We start from the raw sequence: 17,391 nt of genomic DNA, 5'->3' as shown, positions 1-17,391 counted from the left end.
AGAAGAAACATGACAGCTATGAAACTAAAGTGTGCAGAGTGTCATTAAAATCCTTTTTTTTCCATAAGTATCTCCCATGAGCCCAGTTTCTAAGCCAGCAACACTGGAAGTGATTGGACTTTTTTTGTTTTTTTTAGCTCAGGAAACTGCACTTCCTCCGCACTGCTCTGCAGTGAACGTGTCACTGAGGTTTTCGGACAAGAGTGTACTTGACAAGGAAACCTAGTAATTGCGGTTGTGCAGCAGCAACAGCCGACCAAGCTAAGGGCTCACTTTACCCTTTTTTAGTTCACTCACTTCTGAGTTCAGAGTCAGATTCTAGGCAGACCATCTTCCCACACTCACCAACAGTGAAACATTTTCTGCACTGAGTCAATATTTTCCCTCCTCCTTAAATGACTTTGAGGCTTAAAAGCCTGAATATTTGTAAAGCTTTAAAATGTATTTAATAGTTCGACTAATTCACTGCAAGGCAACAAGGTATACAAATAAGCAGATGTACTTTCTGTCTGTAGCTGCATATTTTTAGAAGTGTTCAATTCTAAAAGTGATTTCTTAGTTTTGATGTAAGCCTCTGTTTAGGAGTATCCTCTCTTTTCCTTTTAATAGAAAATATTTGGGCAGGAAATTCCCCCCGACTCTGATCTGCTTGAGTAAATCTATGGAACTGAAGATAGAAGGATAGAATACACATGAATGAAAATGACATCTACAAATATTACTCATTTTTTAAAAAGTGGATAACCCAATTACTTATGTATAAACCTTCTAAAAGAAAAAGTATCTTTTCTTCAGTGTATGACCCAGTTTTAGTTTTGACTATTCAGAAAAATATAACTTTTTTTAACCAACAGCCTCAAATCAAGCTTATGTACATATAGCACTTTTAAATGTTAAGAATCTTTATTGCACAGGTATGTAGTCACAATAAAATTGAGGCAAATTTATAAATAATGAGCTAAGCAATAACTGTTAAGGATAAAAATGCCAGGCTGCACTGGGGCACAATGGTTAACGCTCTTGGCTCACAGCAAGAATGCCCGTGGATGGGGGAACGGAAACAGAATCACCAACGGGGGACCATGTTCCCCCGCGCACCCGTGGATTTTCTCCAGGGACTCCATCTTACTTCCTCCCTCCATCCAAAACGTTGATTGGTAACTCTAAATAGGGGTGTCCCAATCCAGGTCTCAAGGGCCGGTCTCCTGCTGGTTTTCCAGAAACCCTGCCTTATCTGCTGCTGATTACCTGGATCAGGTGTGTTCAGCCAATAAGGGACTTCAATGGCAATGGTTGGAAAACATGTAGAACACCGGCCCTCAAGGCCTGGATTTGGGCACCCCTGCCCTTAATTCTATGATTGGGATTGTGGCCCTACAGACTGGCGACCTGTCAAGGAGGTTCCCCGCCTTCACTCACACATGGCCGGATTAGGCTCCGGCACCCCCGTCCAAAAGGGACAAAAACGGGTTTTTAGAAGATGAATGAATGAATGAATGTTAAAAGTGTCATTAGCAAAATCAAAATCATAAAAAAAAAAAAATCATAAAATCGCAATCTAAAGCATCAAAGTATTGTTTTTTATAAATATGGTAATAGATTTAAAAGTATCAACATAGGTGAGATAAATTGACGTTAGTAGTAAAAGAAAAGTGAGCAAACAAAATTGCAAAAGAGATTAAAATCGCAACTCTTATTAGGCTCCATCCGAATAAGGCCAATTTAGAAGCACAAACAGTGTATCTTATTAAAAGAAATTGACTGATAAGTGGTAAATGATTTTTCTGACTCAAACCCAATAAGAACAGTAAAATGTTACACTTTGTCTCCACGCCCTACTTTCTATCATCGCTCCTGTAATGCAGCACCGTCGGCTGTCTGCAGATCCACCACATCTTTTACCCTCAGTAACGATAAAATAAAGCATTTACATACAACACCTGCACACAGATTATCTGTGTTTAAATTTGAAAAATGCTTATTTAAAATAGTGTCAATTTGAAAGATGAACTTTTATTTTCCCCCCTGCTATGTTAGGCAGGTGATTCACTTGGCTGAAGCCTTATATAACACAAATCAAGCAGCTTTCAGTGGCACTTCTGACCTTGAAACACCCCATGGTGTTCTAACGAAAAGGATTAAGGTTGAAAGCAGACAATATACAGCTGCTTGTATGAAAAGCCTTGCATTAAACTGCACAACAAACCGGAATGCAATAAGGTAGAAAAAAATGTTTTTTGGAAGATAATACAGGGGTTTTATCATGCTTTTCTGAAGCCTTTTAGAGTGAACTACATCCATATTAATGATATTACCTTGGGCACACTAAATAATTATTTTTTTATGAAATATTAGTTTTCTTCGCAGCTCATTTTTACACCCATAAGTAAAACGATAGAGCCAGGCTCTGCAGCGTGTCTGCGTTTAGAGAGAAAGAAAGAGGTTAGCCAATCACCACTAGCTCCAAAGGGAAATTGGGTGTGTATGTATTAGCCTGGGGGCGGAACTGGCAGCGCAGACTCTTCCTGGAAGGGGCGGTTCTCACTGGTCTACGTCACAATGTGAGAACATGCTTGTTTTTGTGGATTGGTGTTCAGAGAGCAGGTTATTAGAAAAATACTCAGAAATGCATGAATGGATCAAAATACCGCTTTGGGGTTTCTTTTCATGAGGAATGAACTACATTATAATATATTTAAAAGCTCAAAAAAGTAGATTTTGCATGGTATGGGCCCTTTAAAGGTTGAAGGTTTAAAGATGTTAGCTGTATGAGGATGCTCTTATATTCTGACAGTTGTAAATGTCCCTTAACCACTGCTAGCTTACAACGCAGACAACAGATGTTCACATGTGTTAGCAGGATAACATTTAGAATAAATGAGTGCACGCTGATTCAATCTCACAGCTATAAAGGTTTTGGATTTTCTACTGTGTGGGTCTGTCGAGCTGCAGATAAAAGCCTCGTTGGGACCGTCTGAGTTACAGCTCAGACTCCATGCATATCAGTCTCATATCAGGTCTGAATTCACCGTCTGGGACTCTGTCTGGCAGATCTTTCTGATGGAACTCCTAAATTATTCATTTCCCACAATCCATAGCCATTACCTGTAAACTCTCTTTCAGAGAAGGGGATCACAAGATACAAGCAGGCGGGTCTGTTGTATGACAGTAACAAGTATTTTGGGATTTTAGTGTCTTTCTCTGTAGTCTCTGAAATCACATAAAAATGACCTTTCTGCTGAAGAAGTATACTACATTTAGCTTAAGAGTAAAGACAGTTTATGGCAAAACAAACGTTCTACTTTTCTGTTAGAGAACTACGGATCCCCTAAAGGGCAATTGAAGAAAATAAAATGGAGGTTCTTTTAAATAAAAGAAAAAAAACTAAAGAGAACTAACTGGTGCACACCAGATACTAACAGGTGCGCACTCGATACCAACTGGTGTGCACCCAATACTAACTGATACGCACCTGATAGTAACCTGTGCGTGACAGTTAGTTATTTTACTTTTTTTTTTTACTTAATATTTTTTACATGTTTTTTTGTTTATCTCAATTTTCTTTTTCTTCAATGGCCCTATAGGTGCTCATTACGTCGATCGCAATCGACCGGTCGATCTTCAAAGACGTGAGGGTCAATCGCAGGCCAGCAAAGATAAATAACCAAAAAAATAAAAGAGTATTTCTAAAATATCCGTCAGTGAATCAAACACCTCACAGAGAAATACGGGACTTGATTGACATGCAGACATCCTCCGATACATACGTCACTGTCATTCAACTGTAAAAGTCCCACTCTGATGAAAATGGTGCTTTTGGTGTTTTTAACATGTGGCATTCTTCCGATGATGAAGAACATACATTACTTTAGGAACATTAACCTTAAAATTGTATTTCTCCAATTAAATTGTTGCGACACAGGAGCAGACAAAAAGATTCAGTTTGAAAAAGGATTGCATTTGTTACCAAGAAAATATGGAGGGTGGCATACAAGGTCCCTGCTTTACTCCATTCTGATGCATCCACTTATGGACGACTAGATCCATGTATGTCTTTGTTTCTCTGTGCCTGAGCTGATATTTGGCTCCAAACGGTATGGCTGGATAGCTCCAATATGTCTCACCATTTTTGTTTTACTGCTAATGGTAGCTTGGGGTTGTGAAGGGCTGTCAGCTAGCAAAAGAACGTGCAAACAGAGATCTCTCAGTTATGGGATGGGAAGGTGGGGTTGCTGTGTGCCAATGGTCCCGCCCAAAACTCAAAGGCAAATTTCAAATGAACTGATGCCACTCTGCAGAAACTATGTTCTAGAAAACAACACAGGCTTCTTTTTTTGAATCTTGGCTAAAAACGTCATAATCATAATAAAAAGACCAATAAGCACAACCAAAATTATTAACAAAGGATTATAAGTGTCACTGACATCTTTTCAAAAATATTTAGGCTTTTAAGTGAACCTCAATAGTGCGGAAAATAAAGTCATACAAAGATTTTAATTTCAACATTCTGATACTTTCTGACTCCCTTTTGTTGAAAAAGATACCTAGTTATTAAACGGGTTACTTGTTATTTACAAGACGCAGGAGTTTAGGACAAGACAACACAGATAACAAACATGCAAAACATGTAAAAATATGCATGATATTTTAACATCTTTCAGAGACCGGTGACTGCTGTGTTTGTCAAAGAACAGCAATGTATCTTAAAATCATGCAAGTCACATTAAAGCCAAAGGGCTACTTGCTCCCCCGACTTGAAGCTGAGGATAAAAGTTCAAAGCTGTTAATTCATGTCTGGCCTGCTTTAAATAGCAGAAAGCAGTGTGGTGTCTGCAGCAGGCAAAGCTGATATAAAACCCCAGTATGCTGTGCAAAGAAAAGATGGAAAAGGTCAGAGCCTGAATTCATCTCTCCACAGTTTTTGCTTGCAGCATCACCTTTTTTTCCTGCTTCTCTACATCTCTGCGTCCTTGGTCTGCATCCTGTCTCTCTGGAAGAACTAAAAGGACTTCTATCACTTAGCAAAGAGCAGATGAATCTGTGTCATCTGCATCTAGCTGCCTCTTTAAAAAAATACAACAATGCTGGTTCTTAGAAACAGTTTGTATGTGTGTCCAAATACTTAAAATGAAATCTGAATAATCCTTAAATAAACAGCGATGATAGTGAGCAGTTCTGTGTTAATAGGTGAGACGTTGGTAATTCAAAGAGCAAGTCATTAAGGAGGTTTTGTCTCATTTCCTCAAAGCTGCTCACCGATTTATCATCCTATCTGTGCCTGGTCTTTTTCACCACATTACCCACTCAGCATTCTGACAGCAGTCGAAAAAGGGCTGCTGGGAGGAAGATCTCTTCCTCCCACTCACTCTTTTGTTTCACTACCAAATCGAGCGCAGCAGCAGGATTTAGCAGACCTTCTGAATGAAACAAAAAAAAACGAAAAAACTCACCTGCTGTTACTGTGGGGCGACGTGCAATAAATCATCATCACCAAAAACACATTTACTGCTGCGTGAGCGTGTGTCTATAAATAATTTGTGTTGGTTTGGCGTGCTAATTTAAGTGGTCTGTCTTTTGTGGCTTTTAGATAAAGCAAACATTCTAATTATAAGCCAAGCAGTCTTTCATTTGTATGGAGGTTAATTAGCTGATGTGTCTTTGTCCTATACAACACGCAAAAAATGGAGCTCTTGTCTTCTCACTCCTTGCAAAACACTGAGCTGCTAATGAAGAAGACACTTTTTTTTAACAACAGAACTACAGAAACTGCAGTCTCATGATGAATTCATTACTTTATTTTCATCACAGTTTTGTATCCGGTGCAGTCACCCATCATCACTCTGAAAGCACTTTCTGCTTCTTATTGCTCCAGCTGAGTAAATGTTTGACAGGACAATGGATAAAAAACAAGAGAAACAATGTCCCTCTATAATTTAGTGATTTCATGCTAAAAATCAGTTTGTGACTGAACCTTAAAGACTCACTACGATAAAAAAATTTGTTTTGATGTTTTTAATATATTTTTGGGGCATTTTTCTGGTGAGAGGGAGATATATAAAGAAAATTAAACTTAAAATATTATTTGTAATTATTTCTCTATTAAATTTGTTGTGAATCAGGGCAGACGAAAAAAAATGCTGACCTAGAAAGTACACGGGGTTGGCCTACAAGCCGCCTGTTCTGCTCCATTCAAGCAATCCACTTGTAGACGACTAGATCCATGCAAGTCTTTGTTTTCCTCGTTTGAGCTGCATCTGCCTTAAAATTATATGGCTGGATAGCTCCCATATTGCTCACCATTTTTCTTGCTCCAATATTGTTCAGGATGTACTCCGCCTTCACCCAATAGTAGCACCAACAACTCTGTGACCAATTAAGCAGGTTTAGAAGGTGAAACAATAATGATTTTTCGTACAGGTTCCAATATGGCTAAGGAGAACTATAAAGTATGGTGTGAATATATTTCTTATTATAGCTAAAGGTATCTCTATATTCCTCTAGGAAACAGAAGAACAATTCTATACATTAATTTTACAACGTTTATTGTAAAAAAAAAAAGCATGCTGTACATATTTTCTACAGAAAAAGTCTCCAAATGGGGTTACTCATAACTATCAATTTGGTCCCCTTACTCTTAAACTTTTGCTGGCTTTCGACAAATATGAAAATAACAAGGTAACGACAAAACTAAAGACTCTAGTAAATGTGTTAATAAACCAATAAAAAAATTACAGAAAACACAAAATCCTGCAGCCAAATTAGAACGGATTTTGGAAAATGTCTGCTACTTCTTGGTGAAAATGAATTTAGAAAATTTCCACGAGTAGAAGATAAATTGATTAAAAGTATATGGAACTTTTTTTTTTTTTTGTCCTGAGGACAAACTGTTAATATTTTTTCTCTGAGATCCACTGCAACTCACGCACGCTTATCAAAGGACCCGGGAACGAGGTTTGCCAAAAATGTGCCATGGACATAAAATGCCTTTGGTGAAACTCAACCGCGTCCCAGAGGTCTACTACACCACTATTATTAATGTATTGCCAGTACACTTCAAAGCATGCACACACCAGAAAAATACATTAATTTTGGTTTAAACCACAGCATATTTAATACTCCCAAGAAGTATTTGTGCGTGTTGTGAGGTTCTACTCAAAACATGTTTAAGTTTAAGTGACATTTGGATTGGCTTATCCCCCGAGAAGGTGAACAGCATGAGGTGGCAAATAAATAAATAAAGATTTAAATATTTAGTCACTGGGTTGCCTTAGTGGTTCAAACATTAATAAACTAAAAACAGAGAAATCATTCTCCCTACGTTTAGCTGTGTTACCAACAGAGTAACTTCAGTAACTGTTTAGTACGGTACTTCAATCTGGGCCAATTGTATACGAAAAACAGAAATATATAATGTAATGTTTATTGTATTTAATCAAATGATTTACATTTGATCAAAATAAAAAATAAATGAGACAAACAATAATATCCAAAAACCACATCAATTTTTAAAAATAAATTAAACCATATTTTATGACATAATTTCCATTTTCCGGTATATATCTGGTTTATCTTGTGGTGCTTGGATAGTGGCTCCATTGAGAGGCGTTATTCTGTGAACTCTTACTAGATCGTTAAATTGTTTTACTTCTACCACCCTTAGCTGTCATTGAAAACTTAACCCTCTGTAGCACAAAGCCGTAGATGGAAAGTGAACAGTGTAGTTGTACGGTTTCCCAATAGTGGGGTTAATGAGTGTGTTAAAAAGTAAGAGCGGTAGATGTGTCTGCACAGCAACCCTGTGGAGATGAAACGGATGCATGCAGAAATACTGGCCGTAAATGAGATAGATGTAGTAAATGTTGAGTAAAATTCTCTCCAGCACCAGTGTCTGCTCCTCCATCACTGTCACATTTAAGCGGTGCAAACATGTGAGCTAAAAAAAGGTCAATGACAGTTCACTTATTTCTTCTCAATTTCTGCATTTTGATTAGAGCCGAACCATTAAGTTCCAGCAAGTTGACAGGGGTCTTAACCTCCTTCCCCCAACTACAGTTTGTACTCATGATAAGGATTGTGTACAACTCCAAACCAAAATTGAAAAAGTTGGGAAAAAAGTGACACTAAATTCAGAATTTCTGAATGAATAGATCCATTTTAGGTCAAATGTGAAAACACTCAAAATACAACATTCAACAGCAAAACCTTTAATTGCATTTGATTAATAAATATATTACATAATTATTATTGTTAGTACCTAAAAATCATATATTTTTCATTTCTTTCATGTGTTTTTTGATTCATAAAGTTTTTTTATATCATTTAAGGGTAGTTTTGATCCATGAAAATGATCCAGATTGCCTTTGGAAAAACCCAAATCACAACGCTCAGGCCTACAGAAAGCTTTCATTAGCGAAATTGGAGGTGCTGTGTAAAAAAGCTAAATTGTTATGTTGCAATAAAACCAGAGCAGCGTGTTCTTTAAACTGACTCACCTTTGGAAACTTCAGAAAAACTGATTTTTATAGGAACTATATTCATATGCAGATGTTTTTTTTCAGTTACTAATGTCACAGCTTTGCATCATGGGTTGTTAGATCAATGTTTTCTGTTCTTCTACAAGATCCATAATTACTAACTGCGTGAATATGCTCTGTTTTCAATGGTAGTCGCATGTGCTATGTATGTATGGATGTATTGGCAGAAGAATAGATTGCTTTAGTTTGCACAGGTGAGTCCACACTGTGCATGTTTGTGTGTGAGAGTATCAATGGGTGTGCTGTGCACACGTGTGTGTGTGTGTGTGTGCACACATACATTTTAAATGGTGCATACTTAGGTAACTGTTTTCTACTTTTATTAAGACCCAAAGAGCTTTACAGGCAAATAGTGTTCAAGCATGTACACACTGATGGTGACAGAGCTCCCATATAAGCATGTAGCTCTGTCCATCAACAGATGGGAAGGCAAAGGAGGACCTGAACCTACAACCTTTCAATCGGAGGTCAACCACTCCAACACTGTGCCACAATCACCCCATTGTGTTTGTGGTTGTGTGTGCACATGTGTGGACGTGTGAATGCATTAGTGTATGTGCATATGTCTGTGCGTATAAGTCCATTTGTGTGCATATGCGTGTTTGTATGCATTTCTATGTGTCTGTGTGTGTCCATATGCAAGTGTGTGTAGAGAGTACTTTCTGTGAGTTGAGAGCACCAGATGGTTTCATGTGGAGGGTGTGTTGGGTGCGACAGCTGCTGCTCTCCTCATTCTTCTAGTCCGAACGCCCGTGCAGAGCCACAAGCCCAACCTGAAAACCACACCAGTCACCTGATGAAAGTGGACACTGATCTGTTCCATTATTCAGCACTGACTGGAGCAGCCACGCTTTGCTTTAGTTGCTCTCTTTGGCCTTACTTTAGTGATGAACCAACGTGAGATAATGACATCCTCCTTAAATAACAAGGGGAAAAGGCCTGAAATGCAGCATATTTTGACAGCTCTTTCTCTGTCATTCATCGTTTTCGTCTTCAGTCTCCATCCCCCCTCTCCACCTCTCCTCAAAGAAAGAACTTCAAAGACATTCTGTAGTCTGTGGGATAAAGCATGGGGATCCCGAAGGGGCTGCGGTGCACATACATACACGCACGGCCCTCACAGAGAGCTAGCTAACAAGCAGTTGGCCCTTTGAGCAGCAGCTATCTGAGACCGTCATAACTCCAAATGAGCCTTTCTTCTTGACTGACTTCAATAATGGGCTCTTTTTTAGTCTGCTTTATTCTAAAACACCTTGTTGTCTCAGATACATAAACACATACTCTTGGCCTCCAAAGCTAATGAATGAGTGCAGCAATTTGAAAAAGAGGGGGGGGGGGGGGGGGGGGACCATCTTCTCACTCAACAGAAAATGTCCCTCACAAAGACACCTCCCTCAAACTCAAAGAAGAGCTGGGTTAAATTATTTAGATTAGAGCTTGATTTAAATTTTATTGAATGTTTTTATGCTTCTTGATGAGGAGGAATCTGGGGCTGAGCTGCCTTTGATCGGTGCTGAAGCAGGCCTTCCCTTGATCTTCCTTAATGCCTCTCACAGTCAGGCTGACTCAAAACCTGAAGTTACATTACAGATGTAGAGATTTCCAATCCGAGGCGTGATAAGAAAAAGATAATTATCTATAAATGTCAAGCATGATGTTGAAGAGAAGAGGTGTGGAGGGGTGACACGTGGGGTGGGGTGCTCTTTGAAAAGCAAGTGGCAAAATTAAAGTCTTTCTGTCAAACAGCAGGAATGCTTTCACTGCACAAACTGACAAATAACAGATTGGTAAACTATGAGGAGAGTTTTGACACATTATAATAAAGCCTACAGTCTGGTTTTCCTCACTAAAGTTGAACATTCAGACCTGTCTGTCATGGTGCCTCTGTCAGCTTTCCTCCCCCTCCCCTCTCTGCTTGGCTCCTGATGATTCCCAGCTATGTCCACTCACCTCATCACCAACCAGACCTACTTAAGAAGATCCAGAACCAGCATTCATTGCCAGTTCGTTGCCCCTGATGGACATTCTGTCCACGAGTGGACACCTGAGTCACCGGATTACCTGAGCCACAGAACCTCTCGGAACACCAAGAACCTCCAGCCTCGCCACGAGCCAACTCCGACCACCAGCCTTGCCTCAAGCCTTAACTACCTCAAGCTACTTCCAGCAACTTCACCCGCTGCTCTCCAGACTCCAGCCAGATCAAGATCTCAAGCAACTCTGAATATCATTAAAACTTGACTTAACAACTTACTCACCTTGTGTTTTCCTTCCGGGTTCCAGCACCTGGGTCTGCCTCGCCTAGCTTGCCATGACACTCTCAATGTGTATTTATTCATTTAAGCCTTGGTCACATGCACCCGTAGGCTAATGAGTGGCTTGCATCTTGCAGTGTTCCCTCTGTATCTACTTTCATGGAGTCTTCTTTTTATGGTAGACTTGGATATTGATACGCCTACCTCCTGGAGGGTGCTGTTCACTTGGTTGGCTGTTGTGAACGGGTTCCTCTTCACCATGGAAATGATTCTGCCATCATCCACCACTGTTGTCTTCCGTGGACGTCCAGGTCATTTTGCGCTGCTGAGTTCACCAGTGCTTTCTTTCCTTCTTAGGATGCACCACACTGCTAATTTTGCCACTCCTAATACTGTGGCAATTTGTCGCATGTTTTTTTTCTGTTTTCTCAGCTTAATGATGGCTCCTTTCACCTGCATGGAGAGCTCCTTTGACCCGATGTTGTCTGTTCACAGCAAAATCTTCAAAATGCAAGCACGAGTCCTCTACTCAACTCCAGGCCTTTTATCTGCTTCACTCACAATGACATAACAAGGGAATTGCCCACACCTGCCCATGCAATAGCATGGAAGTCAATTGTCCAATTACTTACAAGCCCATGCAATGAAGGGATTGTGTTTAAAAAATGCTTTAGTTTTTCAAAATGTTATGCAATCTTTTTGTTCAACCCATGGAATAAAAGCTGAAAGTCTGCACTTCAATGGGATCCGAGTTGTTATATATATACTCACAGATATATGTATTCTGAGATGAAAATTCAATAAAACTAGAATACTGTGTAAAACTCTAACACTCTTCATTGTTTGCCAAAGTCCAAAGTCCCTTGTTTTTAATCTTTCAAAGAGCTCCCAAACAGTATTTCTTTATGCTTCATGGAGGGCTTTAAAGTTCATTAGTTCAGTCTTTATACACAAACATCTTCAGAGGAAATAAAATAGCTTTATAGTGTTCTTTGCAGCGCATCTGTTAGGCTGGAAGTCATCTATGTTTACGTGGTTCACGGCAGTGTTAAGAGGCTGTATAAGCAAAAAGGAAAAACAATAGAAAGGAAAGTTATCTGGTGAATGAAAAAGACTAAAAAGAAACAAAAGCTCTGAGAGCCATTCCGAAATCCTCCAAAGCTACTGTGTTAATCACTTTAAAGGGTTACAGGAAAGCGTGGTTTCCTGTAGACAAAATTTCCCCGTACATGTGAGTACTGTGGGGTCTTAGGTTATGTGCGACCGTAGACGGGCATAGAGGGGAGCAGTCACATCTAAAGCTACATTCACACCACCCTCGGCAACTCACCTTCAAACAACCACTTTCAATGAAAAGTCTATGTAACCATGGGTAAATGCGCATTTCAGGGTTCCTCAATTGTAGCTACGCAAGTCTTTAAGACCATCGTCTTTGATAGTAACGTTTGGATAGTATCTCTTTTAATTCACGGAAGGGCAAACTGTTTGAAAATTGATCATGAAGGAGGAATTAATAATTCCGGTTTGTGCCTGGCTTGAATTATGCGACACCAAGTCTTTCATAAATCAGAATAGAGCTGTGAAAGGAAAATCCTGGTACAAGATTCATGAGATTTGCACCACTTTGACATTTCACACCAAGCCTCTTCCAGCTGTTGGTGGTCGACACAAGCTAGTAATCAGTAGCAAAGTAAAAAAAAGAAGAACCCACTTATCCACCCCTGCTTGTCTGGTGTGCACAGTATTGGCTAAATGCGTGATCAAGAACCCGTGTTAAGCACGTTCTTGAAAGTGCGTCATATGCCTGGTGTGTCCGTAGCTTTAAACCGAGCACAATTGTTTCTTGTAGTTCCTTTGAGGCTCGGGTGGGCACCCTCAGGAACAGGTTTGCCTATTTTTCATCTATCCATCCGTAAGGGAAGTTGTGGCCAAGGCATAAACTTGTATGAAATGACAAGCTTATCATTAGAACAAGGGGTCCTGATGACAGGACAGAGGTGTGCAAGTGTTCCACTTTGCATTTTCACTACCAATCCAGAAGATCCATCGCAGTGAGTCATTCTCTTTAGTTACACAAGTCTCCAACAGCTTCAGTGCTGCAGCAAACAGTGAGCAACCTCACAGGGAAGCAGAGTGAGCAAAAATAACATAACCTCTCACAGAGAGTTGTACTGGAATTATACAAAACAAAACAAAGTGCAGATGAAAACCTTACAACCTTCTAAAAGAATGCAGCAGAAAGCAGCAGTGAACGTCTATTCCTATTCAAAAGGAGGGATTAAAACCGATGTGTCTGCACATTGGGAGGGTACACAACACGGCCTGGGAGTGGAGGGGCGTTTATGAGGATGATTCAGCTCATCTAACAAAAATGATGTGAATTCTGCCTGTAAGTGTGTTTCTGTCACTGTACTAATGCTGACTGCAACAAGCTGGTCCGTCAGAGCAGCTCTACATCCTTCACAGAAACATCCTGCAATGAACTCACTCACACTGATGACTCCAAGAGTGCAGTCAGATTTGTTATTCTTCAGGAGTTGATGTCATCAAAGTCTGTGGTGTTTCATCTATAAGGGGACTATAAGTTCGAGGATTTTACTCTAAAAAATGGATGGATCAAATTCCAAACATTCTTCACTAAGAAATATTAAATTGGGTCAATCTTTGTTCTTGTCTCTTCTATTATCTTTCAAGTGTTTTAGTTATTTTTTTATGTTGGAATATAACATTTTGCAGTTTTTTAGAAACAACAAGATTATTTTAGAATAAAATGATGAAGGAAAAATTAAACCAAAGGATTAAATTATCAATTAAAATGGAGTTGATTCAATTCTGGTATTATTTGAAGGGTCTATATCATGCTATTGTTAAGCCTTTCAGAGGAAATCATATTCATATGTATGATAATATATTACCTTTAGCACACAAAAAATTATTTCTTTAATGAAATATTAGTTATTTTCACAAGATCCTGTTCCTACCTGAAAGTAAGATCGAAAAACTAAGTAAGATCTCGGCGGCGTGTCTGATTCCCCCATGGAAACAAACAACATCCAAACTTTTGCAAAGATGGATGTGCATATTGTACATGGAAGAGAAAAAGCGTTTAGCCAATCACCGCTAGCTCCACAGAGAAAAGTGGGGCCTGGGGGCGGGGCTGGCAGCGCAGACTCTTCCTGATAGGGGCTGTTCCTCACTTTGTGACGTCACAATGTGAGAACCCATTCATTTTGTGTGGATCTGGAGGGGCTTATGTTTACAGAGCCGGTTTTTGCAGGAATAATCAAAAACGCGTGAAGGATCAAATTACTGTTTTGGGATAGTTTGTGGTGAGCAATTAACATTATAATACCCATAAAAGCTCAAAGCTGATTTTCCATGATCTAGGCCCTTTAGAGATTCACAGTTTAAAGTCGGTCTTAAAACACAAAATCCAAAGAATTAAGATGGAAGTTTTTAGAATTGGCTTCTGAGCTCTTATCCATCTGTTGGTCAAAACCACAACAGTTTGGTGACTTTGAGCTCCACGGAAAATTTGAAGTTTTATGATTGACTTCTACAAAAAGTTGGCTAAATAAAAAGTACCAGTACTTCAAATCTAATGTTTTTTAAAGCAAATATTTTCCCCAAGAAACTGAATAAAGATGAGACGCAAACTAAACAGATGAAACCAGTCACTCAAATTGCTCTTTTACTGAAAATTTAAAGCCAAGATTCTTGATTCTTCATCTTCCAGCTCTTAGTGACATTGCTCTCTTTGAAAAACCAGAGACACGCCTGCTGTGCACATTATCATACCGCTCTGTGAGACAGAGACAGAGCGGTCGTCCCATTAAACTTGGCAACCACCTTCACATGCTTCCAGTGCATCCTTTCCACCTCCTCCCACTCTTGGGGTTTCCCCCTTCAGAGGAGCTGAAGATAGAGGAATTAGGACAGGAGGAGGAGCAGTGTGTGTGTTTCTGCCAGCCAGTCGAGAGGAGAGGAACGCAGGGAGGCGCGCGCCGACTCTGGTTGCATGTTGAGAGAAGGGACGGCTGGACTGATCACTGAAATGCTGCAGATCGGTGGGATGGCGTGTGGAGGGGTGGGTTGTTCCCGCTTATGTGGGGACACTGAATGTGGAGCAGGAAGGAGGCTGATGCTTTGAGGATGAGGAGCAACTGAGAGACAGCAGAGGAAAACCGAGGCTGGCATTTCTCCCTCTCCTCTGTGCAACCACATAATGCAAGCTAATCCCTCCATCAGCCTCTTACCTCACCTGGGCCTCACATGCCAACGGCAGCACTGTGACAAAATGGAAGACGGCTTTAAAAGATACATTTGAGATTTCAGCTCAGACACTCCAAGACACTCAGGTCCCATGCAGCAAAGGATCCGGTCCTCCTGCTCCGCTTCTGCCAACACGCCACAAACACGGCTCTGATTATTTATTCACGGGGTGCTCATATGGCAATCATTGGCCATGTAGGTGTAGATTGCAAGGCTGCTTCATCTTAATGCACAGCAGGATGATACACTGTGACGTAGGGGCAGCAGCTAACATTGCATCCAAATTATTTGCTTATTTTGGAAATTACCAAAGCAAACTGAGAATAATTGCAGATTACACCAAAAACAAAAAACTTCAACTCACAACCAAACAACAATTGTTGCTATTTTTATCTCAAGCTGCTCATAAAAATCGTTTTGTTGGAAATAATAGTTTTAAACCAGAAATGTTATCAATCATAGAGTTTGCACTTAAGTTTGCACTTAAGTTCAAACTCTGGGTCTCAATCAGCTTTAAGAACAATTATAAGATTCCTTATCCGCGACCCGGTCCCGGATAAGCGGAGGAAGGTGGATGAATGGATGTAAGATTATTTTACCGTATTTTTGGGACTATATGTCGCACTGGAGTATGAGTCATTTTTGGGAGAAAAGTATATTACAAAATACGGGAACAGGAAAAACCACTTCAACTTGAAAGATAAAAGTGTTGCTATTTTTTTTAAACCACATTTAAGTCGGGCCTGAATATCAGTCGCAACCCCAGGCAAACTATGCAAAAAAGAAAAGAAAAAAAAAAAACACAACAAATACACAGAAAAATGAAGTAGGGTTTATATGTGTGAATAGAATTGGACCTTCGTTTTTATTAGGACTTCTTTTACCCTCCCAGAGCCCTCTTGTCCACAGATGTAAATCTGCTGGTGGTCCCAAAGGTAAGAACAGAAACCCATGGCATCCCAGCACTAAGGGGCTCGTCTGTGGAACGGCCTACCTAAGGATGTGAGGGCTTCATCCACTATGAAGGTTTTTAAGAAAAAACTTAAAACTCATTTTTTTCATATAGCTTTTAAGTAGTTTTTACATTTTCTGGATTTTTAATATGATTATATAGACTGTTTTCCCTGTTTGCTTTTGTACAATGTGTGTGTGTGTGTGTGCGCGTGCCTGCGTGTTTTCTCAAGATCACTATTTTTAACATTATTTTTTATCATTATAATTATTCTTCATGGAAAACATGAGGTGTTCTGTAAAAGAAAAAGTGCTCTTTAAATAAAGGCGAATTTGAATTAAGTCAAATTTAAAAATGCCAAAAAACCTTTTTATATTTATATCAAACATCTCTCAACAAATGTAGTTATTGTGTAAATCTTTATATAATTTAATACTATACAAGTCCTGAGAGTTTTGCTTTTCAAAATAGATCATTCTTCTTTACTGACTTTAGATCAATTTACATTCATTCATCAAAAAGTGCCTAAAACCTGATCATAGTTAAAGAAAACAAGTCCCCACATAGAGGAGTAAACACTCTGAGGGTGGATGTCAGCCTTTAAACGCCAGATAATCCCACATCATCAGTACATAAATGGAGGCGGATTAACAAAACAGTACGCCCCTTAGTTCACACAAAAGGCTGCAGACGTATTATGAGTCCTGCACCCGAAAATGACGGACACAGAAAGAGACAAGTGGGCACAGTGCAGCAAAAACCAGCGAGCTGCAAAAACTGCACGGCGAGCAAAGGCTGCCCGCCCGGCCACAACACGGTCCCGACCCGCTCCACGAAGCCAAAGTGTTCCTCTTTGTCTCTGCCAGACAAACCTTAGGGCTAATGTATGTCACACAAAGGCGACATAAACACCGCTTCAATGTGTCTATTCAGAATTTATGAACCAGGAACGGACGCGGAGCGTGTTTTTCTTCGGGGATGTCCGTTAAGCTCAAACTTGATGCCTAAGCTTTTTTCGGAAACTCTTACCTTTCCGGTGGTCTTTTCTCTCGCTGAGTTCGTCGTTTATGGTCGATTCCGAGCGCTGGTTTCAGGTTTGCTGTATTTAGAAGTGGGGTGGGCCCCGTAGCTGATGAGGAGCCGTGTTTTCGGTCCCTCTTCTCTTCGGCGTTAGCTGGCCCGCTGCATCCGCTCGGTTCGTGGTGCTGAAGTGGACAGCGCACCGAGGAGCTCTGGGAACAAAACCCCCAACGCCGCGCTTCCACAGCGCACAAGCACAACAGCGCCCTCTGTCCGCCAGGAGGAGTGCTTACAGCGTAGGGTGACCCTCAGCAGACCCACATCAGAGTGACACACGTACAAAAAATGAAACATGAGG

At 40.1% G+C, this 17,391-nt stretch overlaps 1 protein-coding gene across 2 annotated transcripts in view; it reads right to left on the bottom strand.

Moving 5' to 3' along the window:
* The window catches only part of srrm3 (serine/arginine repetitive matrix 3), a 100,899-nt gene extending 83,603 nt beyond the window's left edge, over positions 1 to 17,296 (bottom strand). For both annotated transcript variants that reach the window (XM_011483759.3, XM_020709052.2), the window contains exon 1: positions 17,043 to 17,296. The gene's annotated coding sequence lies outside the window, so the exon portion shown is untranslated. The remainder of the gene's footprint in view (positions 1 to 17,042) is intronic.
* Between the last annotated feature and the right edge of the window lie 95 nt (positions 17,297 to 17,391).

The sequence above is a fragment of the Oryzias latipes genome, chromosome 14 (assembly GCF_002234675.1).
Source record: "Oryzias latipes chromosome 14, ASM223467v1".
NCBI lineage: Eukaryota > Metazoa > Chordata > Actinopteri > Beloniformes > Adrianichthyidae > Oryzias > Oryzias latipes.
The sequence above is the reverse complement of the archived record's forward strand: the minus strand, read 5'-3'. Positions and strand labels throughout refer to the sequence as shown.